The 20,744-nt window shown below is 38.0% G+C and overlaps 1 pseudogene; it reads left to right on the forward strand.

Annotated features, from left to right (window-relative positions):
• Positions 1–17,736, forward strand: part of LOC100685600 — a 101,685-nt pseudogene extending 83,949 nt beyond the window's left edge.
• Positions 17,737–20,744: the final 3,008 nt, after the last annotated feature.

Consider the following 20,744-nt stretch of genomic DNA (forward strand, 5'->3'; position numbering starts at 1 on the left):
GGCCTGCGCTTATGGTCTATTTTTAGGTGAGGCAACTGTTTGAGATCTGAGGATGGGGATGGGGAAGGTGTGTCATTAGCTGAGAACAGTTGTATAGGACTTCTGGCTTGGTTCTCCACCCAAGTGAGGTATACGATGGGTTTGATGGTAGCCTGGATTCTCCAGTCAGGCCTGGCAGGAGGACAGCGGGATGGAGCCAGGGCCTGTATGGTTCATTGTTTGGTGACCTAAATCAGGCAAGACTGTGCACTAAATTCCCTGGACTACCGGTTTTGCTCTGCGGATGGGGAAAGCCATAGGCTGTGATCTCTGTTTAAGTGCCTTCAAACAAGGCTGTAACCATGCAATCTAATTAGGTTCCATGGTTAGGTGGGTTGGAGGTGGTATTTAGTAATCAGATGGGCTGTACATTAACCCCAAGAAACGAAAGGAGGCAAAGAGGGACCCTCCCAACACAGACCAGGTGAAAAGAGGACCCAAGAAGCCAGGAGAAGCAAGGGCATTTTCTCCCAAACCAGGTTTAGCCAAGGATAATGCTCCAAAGAAAGATGACAAGAACCAAAGACCTTATAAGAGTCAAGATCAAGTGAAGCTGGGAAGGCTCCCAACAGCCAGACAAGGTGACACAGGCCATTCACAGTGCCACTGTCTCCAGTGGGAAGTCAAAGGTCAAAGTCAGAAGAAGCACCCAAGATGGTGAGGCCCATAGGAAAAGAAATGCTGGGAGTGAGAGTTTAAAATCCATCATCCCCAAAGGCAAGAATGGTGCTACTCTCCAGACAAAAAGAAGGAAACCAATGTACCTAAAGAGGTCTTGCCCAAGCAAAGGCCTCTGTTTCTCCTAGGGGCAGTGGGTCTAAGACCATGCCTGAATCCCTGTCCAGGAAGACAGAGGCTTCCACGCACCTGAAAAGCCTGGCATGCCCACGAAAGTTTCATCATACAAATTGACCAGTAAGAAGGCAGAAACTGAAAATTAGAGCTGGGGTGAAGAGAGACTGCGATTCTGCTTGCGTTTTATTCCCCCAAAAAACCATCACTCTATTTATTTCATTGTAACCTACTTATCAATAAGGACCTCCATGCCCCAAAAAAGGATAAGCAACTCTAAAGCGGATAAATTAAAGCTCTTTGTTCATTATCTTAATTCAAGCTAACTTGTGCCCCAAGTTCTCTGCCTGAACAGGTTCACTGACTTTGCTCTACAAACTATCAGCTTTTCCTGCTCTTCATTTGGTTAGAGCACCACTGGGCCCCACAGCTTCCAGGGTGTTCTTGCCAACCCTGTGGTCAGATGGGCCTGGGAGCCACACTGAGTGGGTGAGGTTGTATCTCAGCATCCTTGCCTAAGTTTGAAGGGGAGAGGCTAGGTAACTCCCAATGTTCCAAATAGCTCTTCAGTTGTGGGGAAGGGCTGGGAGCTACCCATAGTCTTGGAAATGAATTCATGCCTCGTACTGTGCATATCATGGAAATCCTCCACATCTGGTACTGGGTGATTGGCTCTACCCACTCACCTTTCATCTTGAGCATTGCTGAGTTACATGGCTTCCAGGTGTTCCCACCAGCCCCTCTGGTCAGATATCGCCAGTAGACACTTTTCATAGCTGGTGGGGCTGTGACTTAACTCCTTGCCTAGGTGTGGGTAAACTGGGCCCTAAGGCTGGAAAAACTACTTGTTTATGAATCTTAATTGAGGAGATCTGCATCTGCCAAGTTCCTTGTCAGAGAGTGCCTCCAAAATGGTTCTCAGATGAGCAAAACTATTGTTTGGGATTACTAGTTGGGCACAGTAGGTATGAATGAAGTCTGATAAGATTCATATGCTGGTTTTCACAGCCTTTCCCCAATTCTCTATGGTAGTCAGATTTCTGGTGATTGAGTCCTAGAGTCTCCTGCAATCCCCATGGGGTCTGGTAGTGTGGTGGCTTCCACAAAGCAATTCACAATGCTGAGGTCTGGTTGCCCCCCCACCCGTGGGTTCTCTTTTCCACTAAAGAAGTTGGAAGTTCAAGCTCTCTGTGGCCTAAAGGACTATATTCCAATTCCTTGTATTCTAGCATACAAAACAATCCACAGAATGACTGCCTCATTTCCCACAATTTTTTTTTATCATGGCTTGCATTTTCCTAGCACCAATATTTTGCTCACACCTATTTCCCAACATACATTTCTCCTTCCATTTTCTTCACTAAGGATTTTTTTTTAATGTTAGGATTTGATGCCTATGGGTATGTGGTTTTTTTTTTTTTTTGACTCATCACTTTTCCACATTATCTATTGATTTTCTGTTAGAATAAAAACTTGCTTTTAATATAGTTTTGTTACAATTATTGGCAAAATAATAATTAGTTGTTAAGTGTTTATACTATGCTTATACAAATCTTATTCACTGTTGAGTATTACTATGATTATGTTTCCTTTCTCTGAAGGTTAAACTAATTTCCTGGCTTATTCTTTTGCATAGTTTTCTTTGTATCCATTACTAGTTCTTCTCATCTTTTGGGTGCTTCATGGTATAATTTTCCAAAGTCACTTCTGATCCTCAATCAGTTTCAATTTACTTTTCTTTCTGAAACAAACCCTCAGTTCTCTGGTCTAGGTGGATTGTTCCCTATGCCTGTTGAACAGCTTTTACCTTAATCTCTTTGCTGTTTTTCTTTAAATTCCTTCTGCTATTCCCCCAGATAGGGCCTTGGTCACTAAGATTCTAAGTAATTTGTTTCTATATGCTTCTTTAGTATGAAATTTGAGAGTGAATAAAATTTCCTGTAACTTTGAGGATCCCTGATTGCTAAATTCTCATAAAGGAAGATTTTACTGCAGGAAAGTTAGCATGTTTCAAAAACTGTGAGGACAACCTTCACTTAACAAAAAGACATTAGCTGAAACTGAGTTTTAAACAATTCGTTAAGGGATGTCTGGGTAGCTCAGCGGTTGGGTGTCTGCCTTTGGCTCAGGGCATGATCCCCGGACCAGGGATTGAGTCCCACATCAGGATCCCCGTGGGGAGCCTTCTTCTCCCTCTGCCTATGTGTCTACCTCTCTCTTTGTCTCTCATAAATAAATAAATAAAATCTTTAAAAAAAAGAAAAAGAAGTGTTTTGTTAAAAAAAAAAAACCACATTTCATTAACAAAGGAATTTGGAACTTGTAATTCTTCAGTTTTTAGATGAAGGAAGTAACTACTGTTTTCTATAACCCTTTGTCCTCATATTAGATAATTTTCCTTGTGATAAAGATGACATAGATCCTGTATTTACTTTGATGACTAGTGGCCAAAAGAAGCAATCCTAAAGTCCAATGAACAAAGGTAAGATTATTGTGGGACAGTTTCCTCTCTAGATCACTTAAATGGATTAATAAAAAGAATATTCACTGCCTACAGTTATATCACCTTAGCCATGGATGGGCTGATTTTAACTTTTTATGAGAGTATAAAATTCATTTTTCACCTTTAAGTCCCCTTAAGTTGTCCCCATTGTACAATGAAATAGCTGAGGGATGAAATGTCTTCAGAATCAGTATTTGTACATGTATGTATTATATGAGGAAAGAGGAAATAAGCAAGGTTTTTCTAAATGGTTTAAGTTCCTGACCATTATTTTTCACTTTTTTTGAGTTTTCAATAGCAGACCTCTGAGGGTAATGTGTGTTGGTGGAAAAAAGTATGGAAAACACATGTGTTTCTGTTTCTAAATCGATCAGTATTATTTTATCTTTTGTGTGATGTTGCTAGAGATGCTTTTATCCTATAAGGAGATCTTTAAAGCATAACTTTATAGAAGCAATTCTATTTTTTTCTATCTTATGGTCTGCTGCAAATCAGTAGCATTTTGTAGTATCCCCCATGATCATCTTCCTCCCTCCTTGCCTTCATATTTCACCCTGTTCTTCCTTTCGATTTAACAGATATTTCTAGAGGTTCTACTATGTCCCAGGTGATATTCTATATATTAGGGATATAATGGAGAGAAAGAAATGACACTGACTCCAGGATTTTTATTTTTACTTTATTTATTTATTTATTTATTTATTTATGTATTTATTTATTTACTCACTCCAGGATTTTTATATTCAATTAGAGGCAAGGTGGAAAATTAGAGTGGTCAGACTTCATAGAGGTCCACCAATTTCCCCTAAAGTAAAAATACTAGTAGTCTTTGTCTAGACATCTCAAAAATTTATTGGTCTGAAAATATTCATCTGACAATTGGGAAATTCTTTGAAGGTTCTACCCCTTGACTGAGATGACATTAAAATATTTTCATTTTCCCGTGGACTCCAAAGGATAATGCCGGGCTTTCTGATTTTCTCTTCTATATGCTTTTGGATGGATCATCACACACAATATAATTACATAGGGACTTAACCAACTTTCCCCTAAACTAGCAATTCTTCCAGAGTTTTCCATTTTTGCCACTCCTCTCCATCACTAAGACTTGAAATTCCTTGCAGTTTTACTGGAATCAACCTTGAGTCTTCATTTACCTTACCAGTTTATTTTCATTCATTCACCAAAGCCTGACTATTCTTCTTTCATTTGTCTATTCTTTATCTCATCATATCTACAGTATCTCTATAAACAGCCTATTAGTTGGTATGGCTCTGCTTCCAATTAGAGTTTTTTCTGCCATTAAATCCTGGCACAGGTCCTCCTTCCTAAAGAAATTATCCAAATCTACTCATGTTTATTTATTTGTTTTATTTTTTTTAAATTTAAATTCAACTAGCCAACATATACCATATCATTAGTCTCAGATGTACTGTTCACCAATTTATCAGTTGTTCATAACACACAGTGCTCATTACATCATGTGCCCTCCTTAATGCCCATCACCCACTCACCCCATCCCCCCACCCACCTCCCTTCCAGCAACCCTCAGTCTATTTCCTACAGTTAAGAGTCTTTCATGGGTTTTCTCCTTCTTTGACGACTTCCCATTCAGTTTTTTATCCCTTCCCCTGTGATCCTCTGCACTGTTTCCTATATTCAACATGTGAGTGAAATAATATGATAATTCATTCTCTGATTAACTTATTTCACTCAGCATAATACACTCTAGTTCTATCCACATCGATGCAAATGGTAAGCATTCATTCTTTCTGATGGCTGGGTAATATTCCATTGTATATATAGACCACATCTTCTTTATCCATTCATCTGTCGAAGGACATCGAGGCTCCTTCCACACTTCCACAGTTTGGCTATTGTGGACATTGCTGCTATGAATATTGGGGTGCAGATGTCTCGGCTTTTCACTACATTTCTATCTTTGGGGTAAATCCCCAGTAGTGCAATTGCTGGGTCATAGGGTAGCTCTATTTTTAACTTCTTGAGAAACCTCCATACTCTTCCAGAGTGGCTGCACCAGCTTGCATTCCCACCACCAGTGTAAACGGGTTCCCTTTCTCTGCATCCTTGCCAGAATTTGTTGTTTCCTGTCTTGTTAATTTTAGCCATTCTGATTGGCGTGAGGTGCTACTATCTCATTGTTGTTTTGATTTGTATTTCTTTGATGCCAAGTGATGTTGAACATTTTTTCGTGTGTCTGTTAGCCATTTGTAGATCTTCTTTGGAGACATGTTGATTCATGTCTTGACTGGATTATTTGTTTTTTGGGTATTGAGTTTGATAGTTTCTTTATAGATCTTGGATACTAGCACTATATCTGACATGTCATTTGCAAATACCTTCTCCCATTCTGTAGGTTGTCTTTTAGTTTTGTTGACTGTTTCCTTTGCTGTGCAGATGCCTTTTTCTTGATGAAGTCTTAATAGTTTGTTATTGTTTTTATTTCCCTTGCCTTTGGAGATGTGGCTAGCAAGAAGTTGCTGCAGCTGAGGTAAAAAAGGTTGCTGTCTGTGCGAGATCTCCTCTAGGATTTTGATGGATTCCTGTCTCACATTTAAGTCTTTCATTCATTTTGAGTTCATCTTTATGTATGATGTGAGGAAATGGTGTAGTTTCATTCTTCTGTACATGACTGTTCAATTGCCCCAGACCATTTATTGAACAGACTTTTCCATTTGATAGTCTTTCCTCCTTTGTCAATGATGGGTTGACCATACTGTTGAGGGTCCGTTTCTGGGTTCTCTATTCTATTCCATTGATCAATGTGTCTGTTTTTGTGCCAGTACCATGTTGTACTTGGTGATTACAGCTTTGTAATAGAATTTGAGCTCAGGCATTATGATGCCATAGCTTTGGTTCCCTTTTTCAATATTCCTATGGCTATTTAGGCCTTTCTGGTTCCATACAAATTTTAGGATTAATTTTTTCCAACTCTGTGAACAATGTGGATGGCATTTTGATAGGAATTGCACTGGATGTATAAATTGCTCTGGGTAGCATAGACATTTTAATAATATTTATTCTTCCAATCCATGAGCATGGAATGTTTTTCCATTTCCTTGTGTCTTCCTCAATTTCTTTCATAAGTGTTCTATAGTTTTTAGAGTACAGATGCTTTACCTTTTTGGTTAAATTTATTCCTAGGTATCTTATGGTTTTTTGTGCAGTTGTAAATGGGATTGATTCCTTAATTTATCTTTCTTCAGTCTCATTGTTAGTGTTTAGAAATGCATCTGACTTCTGTGCATTGATTTTGTATCCTGCCATGCCACTGAATTGCTGTATGAGTTCTAGCAATCTTGGGGTGGAGTCTTTTGGGTTTTCCACATAAAGCATCATGTCATCTTCAAAAAGTGAGAGTTTGAATTCTTCTTTGCTAATTTGAATGCCTTTTATTTCTTTTTATTGTCTGATTCCTGAGGCTAGGACTTCTAGTACTATGTTGAATAACAGTGGTGAGAGTGGACATCCTTTTCATGTTCTTACCTTAGGGGAAGAGCTCTCAGTTTTTCCCCATTGTGAATGATATTTGCTCTGGGGTTTTCACATATAGATTTTATGATATTGAGGTATGTTGCCTTTATCCCTACACTGTGGAGAGTTTTAAACAAATGCTTTTTTTTTTTTTTTGCATCCATTGAGAGGGTTATATGGTTTTTGTCCTTTCTTATATTAATGTGATATATCATGTTGATTGATTTGTGAATGTTGAATCACCCTTGGAGCCCAGGAATAAATCCCATTTGGTTGTGGTAAATAATCCTTTTAAGGTACTGTTGGATCCTATTGGCTAGTATCTTGGTGAAAATTTTGGAACTCATTGTCATCATGGATATCGATCTGTAATTCTCCTTAATGGAGTCTTTATCTTGTTTGGGGATCAAGGTAATATTAGTCATAGAATGAGTTTGGAGGCTTTCTTTCCATTTCTATTTGTTGAAATGTTTTCAGAAATAGGTGTTAGTTCTTCTTTAAATGTTTGGTAGAATTCCCCTGGAAAGCCATCTGGCCCTGGACTCCTATTTGTTGGGAAATTTTTGATTACTGTTTCGATTTCCTTGCTGGTTATGGGTCTGTTAAGGTTTTCCATTTCTTCCTGTTTCAGTTTTTGGTAGTTTATAAGTTTCTAGGAATGTTTCCATTTCTTGCAAATTGCCTAATTTGTTGACATATTGTTGCTTATAATATGTTCCTAAAACTATTTGTATTTCCTTGGTGTTAGCCATGATCTCCCCTCTTTCATTCATGATTTTATTAACTTGGGTCCTTTCTCTTTTCTTTTTGATAAATCTGGCTGGGGTTTATCAATCTTATTAACTCTTTCAAAGAACCAGCTTCTAATTTCATTGATCTGTTCTGCTGTTCTTCTGGTTTATATTTCATTGAGTTCTGGTTTATATTTCATTGAGCTCTAATCTCTGTTATTTCTCTTCTCTTGCTTGGTTTAGGCTTTATTTGCTGTTCTCTAGCTTCTGTAGGTGTAAAGTTGGCTTGTGTATTTGAGAAAACTTTGTATTGCTATATACTTCCCTCTTAGGACTGCCTCTGCTGTATCCCAAAGGTTTTGAACAGTTGTGTTTTCATTTTCATTTGTTTCCATGAATTTTTTTGGTTAGCCCATTCATTCTTTAGTAAATGCTCTTTAATCTCCAAGTTTGTGAATTCCTTCCAAATTCCCTTTTGTGCTTGAGTTCAAGTTTCAAAGCATTGTGGTCTGAAAATATGCAGGGAATAATCCCAATATTTTGGTATCATTTGAGACCTATTTGTGACCCAGTCAGTATATGATCTATTTGGAGAATGTTCCATGTGCACTTGAGAAGAATGTGTATTTTGTGGGTTTAGGATGGAATGCTCTGTATATATCTGTGAAATCCATCTTGTCCTCTGTGTCATTCAAAGCCCTTGTTTCTTTGGTGATCTTCTGCTTAAATGATTGCTGTGAGTGGGCTGTTAAAATCCCCTATTATTGTATTATTATCTATGTGTTTCTTCAATTTGGTTATTAATTGGTTTATATATTTGACTGTTCCCAAGTTAGGAGCATGAATATTTATAATGATCAGATCTTTTTGTTGGATAGACCTTTATATAATGTCCCTCTTCATCCCTTAAGGGATGAACATCTAATTTGTCTGATATGAGGATTGCTACCCCAGCTTTCTTTTGGGGTCCATTAGCATGATCAATTATTCTTCACTCTCTCATTTTCAATCTGGAAGTGTCTTTGGGTCTAAAATGAGTCTCTCATATACAGCATATGGATGGGTCTTGCTTTTTTCCAGTCCGATACCCTGTGTCTTTTAATTGGAACATTTAGCACATTTACATTCAGAGCAACTTTTGAAAGATATGAATTTAGTGCCATTGTATTACCTGTAGAGTGTCTGTTTCTGTAGATTGTCTCTGTTTCTTTCTGGTCTGTGTTTCTTTTGGGGTCTCTCTTCACTTACAGGATTCCCCTTAATATTTCTTTCAGGGCTCTGTCATAGTGATCACAAATTCTTTTAGTTTCTGTCTGTCCTGGAAGCTCTTGATCTCTCCTTTCATTCTGAGTGACAGCCTTGCTGGATAAATATTCTTGGCTGCATGTTTTTCTTATTTAACACCCTGAATATATCATGCCAGCCCTTTCTGGCCTTCCAGATCTTTGTAGATAGGTCTGTTGCCAGTCTAATGTTTCTACCATTGTACGTTAAGAACCTCTTCTCTCAAGCTGCCTTCAGGATTTTCTCTTTATTTCTGAAATTTGCAAGCTTCAGTATGATATATTGAGCTGTTCATCTACTTTTATTGATTTTTGGGTAGGGTCCTCTCTACTTCTTAGACTAGAATGCCTTTTTCCTTCCCCAGATTAGGGATGTTCTGAGCTATGATTTGCTCAAATATACCTGCTGTCTCCCCCCCGCCCCACTCTTTTTCTTCCTTTAGGACCCCAATAAGTCTAATATTGTTTTGCTTTATGATATTACTTATTTTTCAAAGCCTTCTTTCATGGTCCATTAATTGCTTATTTCTCTTTTCCTTATATTTCTTCCTTTCCATGAATTTGTCTTCTATGTCATTTGCTATCTCTTCTGCCTTATTTACCCTAGCTGTTAGAGCAACCACTTGAGACTGCATCTCAGAGTATTTTAAAGTTATGCCTGATTTTATTTCTGCACCAAAATATTCCCTAGTGTCCTTAATGCTTTTTTTTTTCAAACCCAGCTAGTAATTTTATAATTGTTATCCTGAATTCCAGCTCTGACATTTTACTTATATCTACCTCAATTAGATCTGTGGCAGACTACTACCTCTGGTTCTTTTGTTGTAAATTTCTCCTTCTAGTCATTTTGCCCAGTGAAAAATGGATGGATGAATGAATGAACAAAATAAAAAAAATCAATGACAACCCAAGCAAAATGCACACTAGACAAATCCAAAGAGATCTGAAATGAAACAAGAAAAGAACAATAAAGAAAAACAGCCAAGGCAGTGGGGAGAGAATATAATCTTCCAGGTGGACAAAACAGGGTGATCCACCTGGCCCTGGGATTTTCATCTGTTTGTTAGAAGACACTAAATTCCAAAATTGTAAAGAAAGCAAAACTTATATACATACAGAAATAAACTTGAATGAAAGGAAGCCAAAAATGAAGAATATATCTATAAAAAGTAAATGTAAAAAATGAAAGTTAAAAAAGTCTTAAAAACAAAGAGTTGATAAATAACTAGCTGAGAAAGAAAAAAGAAAAAGAAAAAGAATAGTTTAAACTGAAAGATGAACAAATCATGAGAAAAAAACCTAGAATTCTATATATTATCTTCCCTTAGCCCTGGTGTTTTGCAGTCCTGTGTGCTCTGCAAACTTGGTGTTTGCCTATTGTTTCAGCTAGTATTCCAGGAGAGGGGTTGCTGCACTGATTCTTAGGTGTCTGCTTGGGCAGAGTTGCACCACCCCTTGCCAGGGGACTTGGCTCAGCATGGGCCACTTCTGGTGGCTCTATGTGGGTTTTGTTCCTTGAAGGCTTTGTGTGTCTCTTTAGGGGATGCAAATAAAAATGGTGGAGCCCCATCTCCAGCCCCAGAGCTGAAAGATCATGATTCCCTTTCTTCAGTGAACTTTCAGGGATAAATAGTCTTCACTTAGGTGTGTGCCAAACTTTGTAGTCTCCTGCAGTGTGTGTCTACACAGATCCTCCCCAGGGAGGTAGAGGGTCCTGTGTTTCTGTTCTTTGCAGGTCCCCTGCCAGAAAGTAGTCACCTGGTCATGCATGCTCCTGCTCCACCCCTCTTGTGGAAGGCAGAGAGCTGTTATTTCTCTATTTTCTTCAAGGCCCCCAAAGGAGTGATCTTGCCCAATCATTCTTCAGTTTGCTGTTTATGGTGAACTGTGCTGAGAACCCTCTCCTGGACTCACTGACCTTTGCTGGTTTCCTACTCTAAAGCTTGAGAATTCTGATGGCTTGGGTACCCCAGTTCTTTTTGTGACCCTGAGGATCCTGAAACCACACTCTCCCACCTGGGATTCTGCCCTGCTTCACCACCTGAACACCTTTCAGGCAGGGATGTCTCTCAGTGGAGCAGATTTCTAAAGGTTCTGATTTTGAGCTATGGGGCTATATCACTTTGTGGTAGCCAGCTTATGGAGGATCCCTCCCGTCCACTGATTATTTTCTTATATATCCCCTCAGATTCACTTTTCTGTACCTCCTACTTTGCAAAAAGTGGTTGTTTTTCTATTTGTAGAATTCCAGTAATTCTTTTCTTATGTAAATATGTAAATACCTTACATCTCAGGTTTAATTCATAGGTATTCAGAATGATTTGATAGTTACGTATCTACATTCAGGGGACCAGATGAGATGAGATTCCCTATTCTTCAGCCATCTTGCTTCCCTCTCAAATCTACTTATGTGTAATTTCATGATCTCATCATATAGTTGTATTTCTTCAGTTTTGACTTCAAACAAACCCAGGAATTTTCTGTCTTAAGATTTGTCAACTCAAACATTGATATATATTTATTTATCTTCCCAGCAGCCAAACTCTGGCCACATGCTCAAGAACAGCTTAATCTTTCAACTTTCTGACTCTCTGAAACACTTAAGAATTTCTGCACAGCTCCTGCTTTCATGTCTTATCATTAACTATTAACTCTAGTTTTATCCTATGAAAGTACAAGTTGCAGGTCTTACAGGCAGATATACTCTTTGATCCAATAGAGTATAGATTCCAAGGACTTGCCATGATGGTAGGATAAGGAATAATTCTGAATGGCTCCGTCCTTGAATAAATCGTGGAGTTGCAAAAATAAGTGAGTATTGTAGTGGTAGCTTCAATTCAAATAGTTATCTTCTGGGCATAATGTAGAGGGCATTCATGGCTATGACCTGATCTTTACATTACCTGCCCCACAGAGAAAAACAACTTACTCATGAATTTATTTACTTATTCAACATATATTGTGTGGTAAGCAGGTTGGCAGAGACTTGACTTAAAAGAGAAATAAGATCTAGTTCCTTTAAAGCAGCCTAATATCTAGGAGAAGAAAGGATAGACATACATTTACATAATTAAAATATATACCTCATAAGAATATTTCAGAGAGTAAATGAATTGATATATTTAAAAGACTTTAAAAAGTGCCTGGCAAATAAAACACTTTATGTAAATATTTGCTATTAATTTTGCAATGAGCTTTAATTATGTTCAAGTGCTAGGGGACTATAGAGTTTTCTTTGCGTGTAATGTTTGTTCATTCACAGACTCTCAAGAGGTTCCAACTAGGACTTTACACTACTGATTCCATATTTATTTATTCAAAAATACTAATTTAACATTTTTTATAAGCTAAGACTGTGCTAGGCACAAAGGGGAAAAAATAGACAAGATCCTTAGCCTCAAGTTGCCTACATTTCTATTTGTCTAGCATTTGAGTAATGGAAACATTTGAATAATTGGACTCTCTATACTCCCTGATTTTTTCTGCCAATGGTAGATAAATATGGACATTTGGAATTTGTTCAAAATAAAGAAATATGCAATTAAATTATTAGGGAATGTGTTGGGCCTGAACACATTTGGTTAAGTATTCTGTACTGCCTACATTTACAGGCTTGCATCAGAATGAACCGTATTTCAAATGTAACACTAAGCTCCAAAAAAGCCAGATCATCAGAGAGGTTGTATTTTCAATTATCACAGGCTTTATTATTAAGTATATTTTTCTAAATCCTTGGAAAATTGGTGACCCATAAATGGCTAATTTTAATTAAGTAGAATATCCTAACTTAATTCATAGGATTAAGGGAGGAAACCATGAAATCTGAAAGCAGGAGATGAATGGTTGATCCTAGTTTTATCACTTTCTAGCCATGTGGCTTTGAATAAATCATTTATCCCTTTCAGTTGTGAAGTAATATGAGTAAATACCTTACAAGGTTGATGAGAGAATTATGAGAAATATTATATCCAAGTATTCTTACTAAAATAGCAAGGACATAGTAAATGTTAGACATATTTTAAAAGAGGGGGCTGTGTATGTATGGGTACATTTAACCAGGCTGTGTATATATGTATATATGACCCTTTTTAATTTGTATTACTTCACCTGATTCCACAGAGAATTTGAGAGTATATTTCCTTTGATATGTCACAAACTACTTTGCACATTTTTCTTGATGTTGGCTATGAGTGAGGGTCATGTTTATTTTGTCTTTTATTATATAAGTTACAGAAAAAGCCATGTTCACATGGTTTCAGTAGATATACATTAAATTCATAAAGAGCACAAATTCCTGGATATGGTGAGGTGTCCAGCATACAGGGAAATTTCAGTGGTTTTTAAATAACTCATCTGGGCTAGACATCAATATGTTTCAACTTCTTGGAGGTCAGTTGTCTATTACAATAATGGCCATGGAGTATTCCTTCATCTCGATTTTATGCAAGCTTTCTTAATACCCTTGCAATAGTGAATTGTCATTTGACACACTCTAGGAGAGATTTGATGTCAATTCGTCAAGCATGATTTAGGAATAATGAAATCCATTTCACCAAAATGTGGTGGTAGGAATGGCAAGCAATAGATGAGATGTTATGCTAGAAGTTCCTTCTTTTTTTTTTTTTTTAAAGATTTTATTTATATATTCATTCATGAGAGACATGGAGAGGGAGAGAGAGAGAGAGAGAGAGGCAGAGGGAGAAGCAGGCTCCACAGAGGGAGCCCGAGATGGGACTTCGATCCTGGGACTCCAGGATGACGCCCTGGGCCGAAGGCAGATGCTTAACCGCTGAGCCACCCAGGGATCCCCTAGAGGTTCCTTCTAACTCCACTTATTCCTTGACTTACTAAACAAGGACATTTCCTGTGTGAATTATATTGAAGGCTAGATCTTCCCTTAGCAGCTGTAGGACTCCCATCAAAATAATTCAATGATGAAAATTAAGCTGGCCTAATTGAATTCAGTATGAACTCAGAGTCATCACCTTAGGGTGGTATTAGCCCTTATCACTTAATATTCTGCTCAGCAGTTTGGCTTTGTAGCAAAGACAGAGCTGTTGTCATTCTAGGCTTTAAGCTTAGAAAGATTATTTTCTCTTTAATACAGAGAATGGGAAGCTGGGCATGTGCCTGGAGTTGAGATACATGTAGGCATTCACCTTGACCACTCAGGAGCTTTTAAAGTCTGACACCTCATTAGCAAGTAAAAATCAACTCAGCAGGTCTCAATAAAGCTGATTTCAAAACTAAAAGTCAATTTTTGGCTTTTCCCTCAAAGGTTCATGTTCTTTATTTAAAGAACTAAACCAGACACCCTATTCTCCTTAGGAAGTAGTTTTAATGAATATCAGTAGGTTTCCTAAGTCTCTGACATGGAATTTACTTTAAATTGATTTTAAAAATTGGATTGGAAGCTCTGAGGACAGAATTCCCCAATTCACCCTACTGTGAAATACTATACTCACCTCCCCATTGTCTGGTCCTGCTTCATTTAACCAATGATGTTTTAAGGGCTAGGATGCACCATTCCATTTCATTTCACTGGGTCTCTGAAAGACAATCTAATGTTAAAATTGGCCCACTATCTAGACTGGTTTAATTTGTGCCTTAAAATGACTTTGGAAATAAGTTTTGATTAAAAAGTTACACCATTTTCAGTATCACAAAGCAAAACCTATTTGAAGAAGTTATCCTTGCATGCCAGATTGAGCAGAAGCCTTAATTCCCCTCTGTAACTATGTAGGCAAAAAAGAAATTAGGAACCTGTGAATAAACAGGAAGTCATAAAAAAACCAGACATCTTTGCTATCTGTCTTGTTTTCCCATCGAATGGATTGTGCAGTCAACAATTACAACCACAATCAAATGCAAAGTATTTTAAGAATGAATAAACACATCTTTTTTTTTCTGAAATAACTATTAACAACTAAGAATGTATGCTTCAGCGAATACTTTTAGTTGAATCATGAACTACATTTCCAACAACTGACTTTGTGAAGGAATTTGAGACACAGAGGATGTTAAAGCAAATAAAACTTTCACAGAGCCCATCTGTGCCTTCCTAGTAAATCTCCAGCTACTACTTTTCTCCAGTTACTGTAAACTGTGTATTTGCTGCCTTGGAAGGGATGTCCTGTTCTTGTCTTCCAAATGAGAGAATTAGTCCTTTAAAAATAAAGGAGAAAAATAAAAGCTTTCCTTGCTTTTTTGAAACTGGGCTGAAGGAATATATTTCATAATAGAGAAATTGCTGAAGTTATTAAATTTTATAAAAACTTATTTTTTAAATAATATTTTATTTATGAGAGAGAGAGAGAGAGAGAGAGAGAGAGAAGGAGAGGCAGAGACACAGGCAGAGGGAGAAACAGGCTCCATGCAGGGAGCCCGATGTGGGACTGCATCCCGGGACTCCAGGATCACGCCCTGGGCTGAAGGCGGCACTAAACCGCTGAGCCACCCAGGGATCCCTGAAAAACTTAATTTCTTATATTACTGGATGTTTACTATTGGCAATGATGGATCTGTCCTACGTTAGGAGGCTTAGAAGGACAAGGCACCAACAGCTGCCAATGACAACAGGGTAATAATAAAACTGAGAAAAAGAGGTAGAGTTTGAGTTGGATAATGGGGGAGAATGGCAGGAATTAAGAAGTTTCTGTAGTATGCCAGTCTAGCATCCCAAATTAAAGCAGAGTCAAGAGGCAGCTGCAACAAGGTATTAGTTCAGTGCATCAGAGCCAAGGTCAAGAATTTGAGTTCTAAAAGAAAGCCAGATTAAAATCTGCCAGGGAGGTAAGAAAATATTTGTTCACTTTACATGTGTTACTTGTGCTGTTATGATGAGGCCTCTTCTGAAGACCCAAGGCCCCACCTCTTCAAGATGAATGAATTTCTTGACATATTGGAAGTCTAGGAAGGCTTATAAAATTTTAAAGACTGAAAGACTACTTTTTTGATAGTGCAGGGAGGCAATTAATCTAAATCAGCATGGGGATTAGTAAAAAAAATCAGATTTAATTTTAATGCAAATATCTATGACAATTCATATGTAGAAGTCAAATTACTCTTACAGTTAATACAATTAGGTGAAATGGTTAAAAGTTGAGAACTGCCTATAACCCTGCCCTAACATTTGCATGGGTAAAGGTACAAATAGAAGCCGTTTCTATGACCTATGACTCACTACCCTACCCTGGGTCTGCTTCACACTTGGACGTCTGAGTTTTATCCACAGTCCTACCTTCAGCTAACGGTGCCCCCCACCTTCTGGCCCATGCGCCAAGGGGCACATCCCAGCAATGTGGTCTGTGCTTGAGGGCATGGAGCCACCGAAGGAAATGTGCAGCCCCTGGATATAGACTTTAGGGCATTTGGGTAAGAGGGTTTAGGGCTCAGAATACCCAAAGTATTTTTTAGAATGGAAGAGCAGACGGGGATTGTGGACATTGGGAGAGTAAGAAGGTGGGCCAAAGGCATTGGGAAGGCTCCACGTGAGAATGTCCAATTTCCCACACAGATTTCTTGTCTTATAGGGAAGGAAAGACTGGAAAAAGGTCAGAGGGAAGTTTCTAAAACCTGGAGTTGGAGGAGTGGCAATTGTTCAGTTCTACAGGTGGAACTGCCTCCTTACAAATTTCTCATTGTTACCAGGGTAGCAAAGGAAATCTTTCACCATATGGTCTCTCCAGTGTCTTCTTCCTAATGTCCATTTTGTCTTACTCTCCAGTGACCTTAAAAACTCTTGGCACTGCATCAAAACATATGGCCCTTCATTCTTTGTTTCTTTTCATGTGTTGTTTCCTCTCTGGGAAAAACCATTCCATACCTAAAATGCTCCTAATAATTCTAGAAAACTAAGCTCACATGTTTCAAATTCTGTGAAAGCTTTTCTGGTTCCTCAGAAAGCTTTAATTACATCCTCTTTTTGGTGCCAAAGTCCTTTGTTTGTATCCTTATTTTAGCATATATGTTGTATTTTAATTATTTATTTTCTTTTTTTCCCTCCTGTCTTTTCTGTCTTCTTGAGTCTTTAGTATCCAGGAAAGTGCCTGGCATATAATTAGTACACAGTAATGCTTGTTGAGTTGACTAGTTCACTGTACTGACACTTCTATCTCAGTAGGAGGTATATTTAAGATTTCCTGCCTACCGGGACGGAGTGACCAATGGCCTGCAGAGCAACATGCCTAAGTTTTATTGTGACTACTGTGGCACGTACCTCACCCATGACTCTCCATCTGTGAGAAAGACACACTGCAGTGGGAGGAAACATAAAGAGAATGTGAAAGACTACTATCAGAAATGGATAGAAGAGCAGGCTCAGAGCCTGATCGACAAAACAACCGCTGCATTTCAACAAGGAAAGATACCTCCTACTCTCTTCTCTGCTCCTCCTCCTGCAGGGGAATGATCCCACCTCCCCCCAGTCTCCTAGGTCCTCCTCACCCTAGTATGAAGCCAGCCCTCCGTATGGGGGGCCCTCCCATGATGCCAATGATGGGCCCTCCTCCTCCTGTGTTGATGCCAGTGGGACCTGCTCCCAGAATGAGGCCACCTATGGGAGGCCACATGCCAATGATGCCTGGGCCCCCAATGATGAGACCTCTTGCTTGTCCCATGGTGGTGCCTACTCGGCCAGGAATGACTGGACCAGACAGATAAGGAGAGACAGGAACCTCTTTATATTAGTTTTATATTACTTGTTCTACTTCACCAGGAGATCATGGTGCTGTGACTCTGGGTGTTCTATAACAGCATGACAAGGAAGACTTGCTTCCCCTTCCTATCAAAGAGAGAATAGTTTTTGTAGGGGAGTAGTAGGACAAAAAAAAAAAAAGACAACTTTCATTTGTATTGTGAAATGTGAAAATAAAAAATTGTCAACTGTTTTAGTTAAGATTTCCTGCCTAAAGCGTGTCTTGCCTCAATTTTTATGTCCCCTCCCCACTGACATCATGTTTCCTAATTTCTATATTTCTCCTAGTCCTACTCTAATATCTCTTTTCTGCCTTGATCCTGCATTCATTTTAGGTTCTCAGTCAAGTTTTTGGCTTGTTGCCTTAAATGATTTTGCTATTTGTGTTCTCATGAGAAATGAGAGATAGAATTGAATTGATAAAGTCAGGCCAGCTAATGGAAGACATTTTGAAGGCCTAGCTAATGGGTATATTATAATAGGGAAGTAACATCATGAAGAGGTACTTGAGAAAGATTGATTTGACGGGTTGGTCCTGACATTAACTGATAGAGCAAAGGGATCCACGGGTAGATGATTTTCAGAGTTGCTTTTGGTGATAAAAGAATGGAGTTTCCTCTTAGAACCAAAGAATTTCAGAGCTGATGGCCTTTAATAATCATCTGTTCCTACCACCTTATTTAATAGCTGGAAAGCTAATGCCCCAAGATGACAATAGTATATCGTGGTTGAGCCACAATTAAGAAGCAGGTCAAGTGAATCCAATTAGTTATCTTTAAATTTTTCAATTCTATCCAGATCCAACTGTATTTGTATCATATATAATTTATTTATTTGTTAAATATTTTATTTATTTATTCATGAGACACAGAGAGAAAGGGAGAGAGGCAGAGACACAGGCAGAGGAAGAAGCAGGCCCATGCAGGGAGCCTGACTTGGGACTCGATCTCAGGTCTTCAGGATCACACCCTGGGCTGAAGGTGGCGCTAAACTGCTGAGCCACTGGGGCTGCCCTCATATCTGATTTAATACATTGATTTGGGTATTTTTCTTTTTTGACCAAGCTACCTGTACAGTTCAGTCATTTATTATTTTTATTAATACTAATATTAATATTAATGGTGAAGCCAATGACAACATTGTGGTTAGCCCTGAGAATATAAATGCAAATAACTTTCTTGCTCTAAAGAGGGTCACAGTCTGATGGGGAAGATAATCACACAATAGAAGGAGGGCAGATGCTTAACTCAGCTTGGAGATTGGACAATAAGGCAGATTTTCATGAGAATATGATATCATATTTGGGTCTTAAATGGTGCTTACCCTTTTGGCACTAAAGGGAAGACATAAGGTGAGGTAGCTGACAGGACATAGGTTTAAATCTCTGCACTGAGCAATTGACTTAGGTTATCTGAGTCTATTTCATCATGTGTTAAATAACAATTATAATGCTTATTGGACAGGGTTCCTATAAGTATTTAATGGGATAAAGCATGTGAAATATTTTTTGCATGCCCTTCCTTTCCAGAGAAAAGTATTCTCTGATCCAAGACACTATGAATGAAATGGTCAGGTAGATGTCGGAGCCTGAGGCTATCCTCAGTCACTCTGCTCTTCTTCCCATGTTCTAGTTCATATAAGAAAGAGGAAATAGACATGGAAGTTAGGAGCAATTCGAAGTATCAGTTTTATTACTGATATATTATTACTGATATTTAAACTTGGATTAGAAAGCTCTGTTGCAGCACAGCTGGCCTGCAAATTCTTTTCAGATTCAGAAGCTGAAAAGTGGCATATTTAAATTTTAATGGAAATCAGCTAAAGATAATACAATGAATGAAAACCATCAGGAAGGGCAGCAAGGGATGTATATGTGTATTTTGGAATGAATTGGCCACTTGGTACTTGTGATAGCTTGTACTGTCAGCAAATATTTTATTTTCTTTCCCTGTTGTACCCTCTCTGAGGGAGTTTTATACGTCTCTGTCCTTCTAAACTTAGAAATGAGCACACAGCTGGTGTTGACAATGAAATACAGGAGGAAGTGGCATAGAATCTTTAAAAGCCCATGTGGATTTGCCATATTTCTCTTTTCTCTGCCACCATGACAAGCAATATTCCAGATAGAGGCTGCTCCATAAGCTTGGGTCATAGAGTGAAAATTATGTGTAGCAGAGCAGTGGCTGACCCCTGATAGATATAATATACACGTGTGTTATAAATCACTAAGATTATTGGGTTATTTGTTATTGTAGCAAAACATAGCCTGGCCTCACTGACCAGTACTTGTTAAACCATACTGTGTAAGCAATTATTAACTCAATAAGTCAAGTTCCTCTGTTAAGTGTATACTTGTTCAGATTTTGTGTGTTTGAAGGGGAACTCCATATAAAGTTGTTCAATTCATTGTTTCTGAGATTTGGTACACCAAGGTATGCATGGCTACTCCCAATCCATCAAAACAATAAACCATAATGTGAATGAATATCTAATATTTTTCTACTTCATTTAATTTTTTGAAATTATTTTTGTGTTTTTCTGTCCTACTGTGCAATATGTAAATTTGTGATATTTATGCTGTAGATTAGTTTTTGTCTATGACCTATTACTGATGAAAGGGAAGGATCACATCTACTATGCGCTGTGTCTCTGCCATTGTTACACCAAAGTAACGGCTAGAAAATGAAAAATGTAGTCAAATGAAATTTAGCATTGAGCAATTTTTAGAAAAAAGTTCTGATTTTGGAAGTTTGAATATTATTGTCCTACTAATAGTATATTATAGTTATTTAATATAAATTTGCACATTTAATAAACAATGCTGATACAAAACAGCTCTTATAGTTAGATTGGTTAAATAAAAGAATAGAGATAGGGTTAGTCTTATCACTTTCAAACATAAAAAAGCAAATTTTTGCATCGCTTCTGTAGTTTATAATATTGCTAAACACAGAGCCTATCTAATAGTAAATAAGTCCATACTCTAACCAATAATAACAATTGACTATCAATTGTTCAAGATGCTGTGGGTAAGTGCAAATGAATTAGGAAAGGCATATTTTCTTCTTGATAAAATTAAATCTGAGATAAGATCATTTATATGGAAGCAATGTGATCATCTGCAAATGGCATAAATACAGCAAACTATATATATATAGGAAGTTGCCAGCAAGATTCAGAATTAATGGTAGGAAGTGTTAAATGGG

The sequence above is a fragment of the Canis lupus genome, chromosome 21, assembly GCF_011100685.1.
Source record: "Canis lupus familiaris isolate Mischka breed German Shepherd chromosome 21, alternate assembly UU_Cfam_GSD_1.0, whole genome shotgun sequence".
In the NCBI taxonomy this organism is placed as follows: Eukaryota; Metazoa; Chordata; class Mammalia; order Carnivora; family Canidae; genus Canis; species Canis lupus.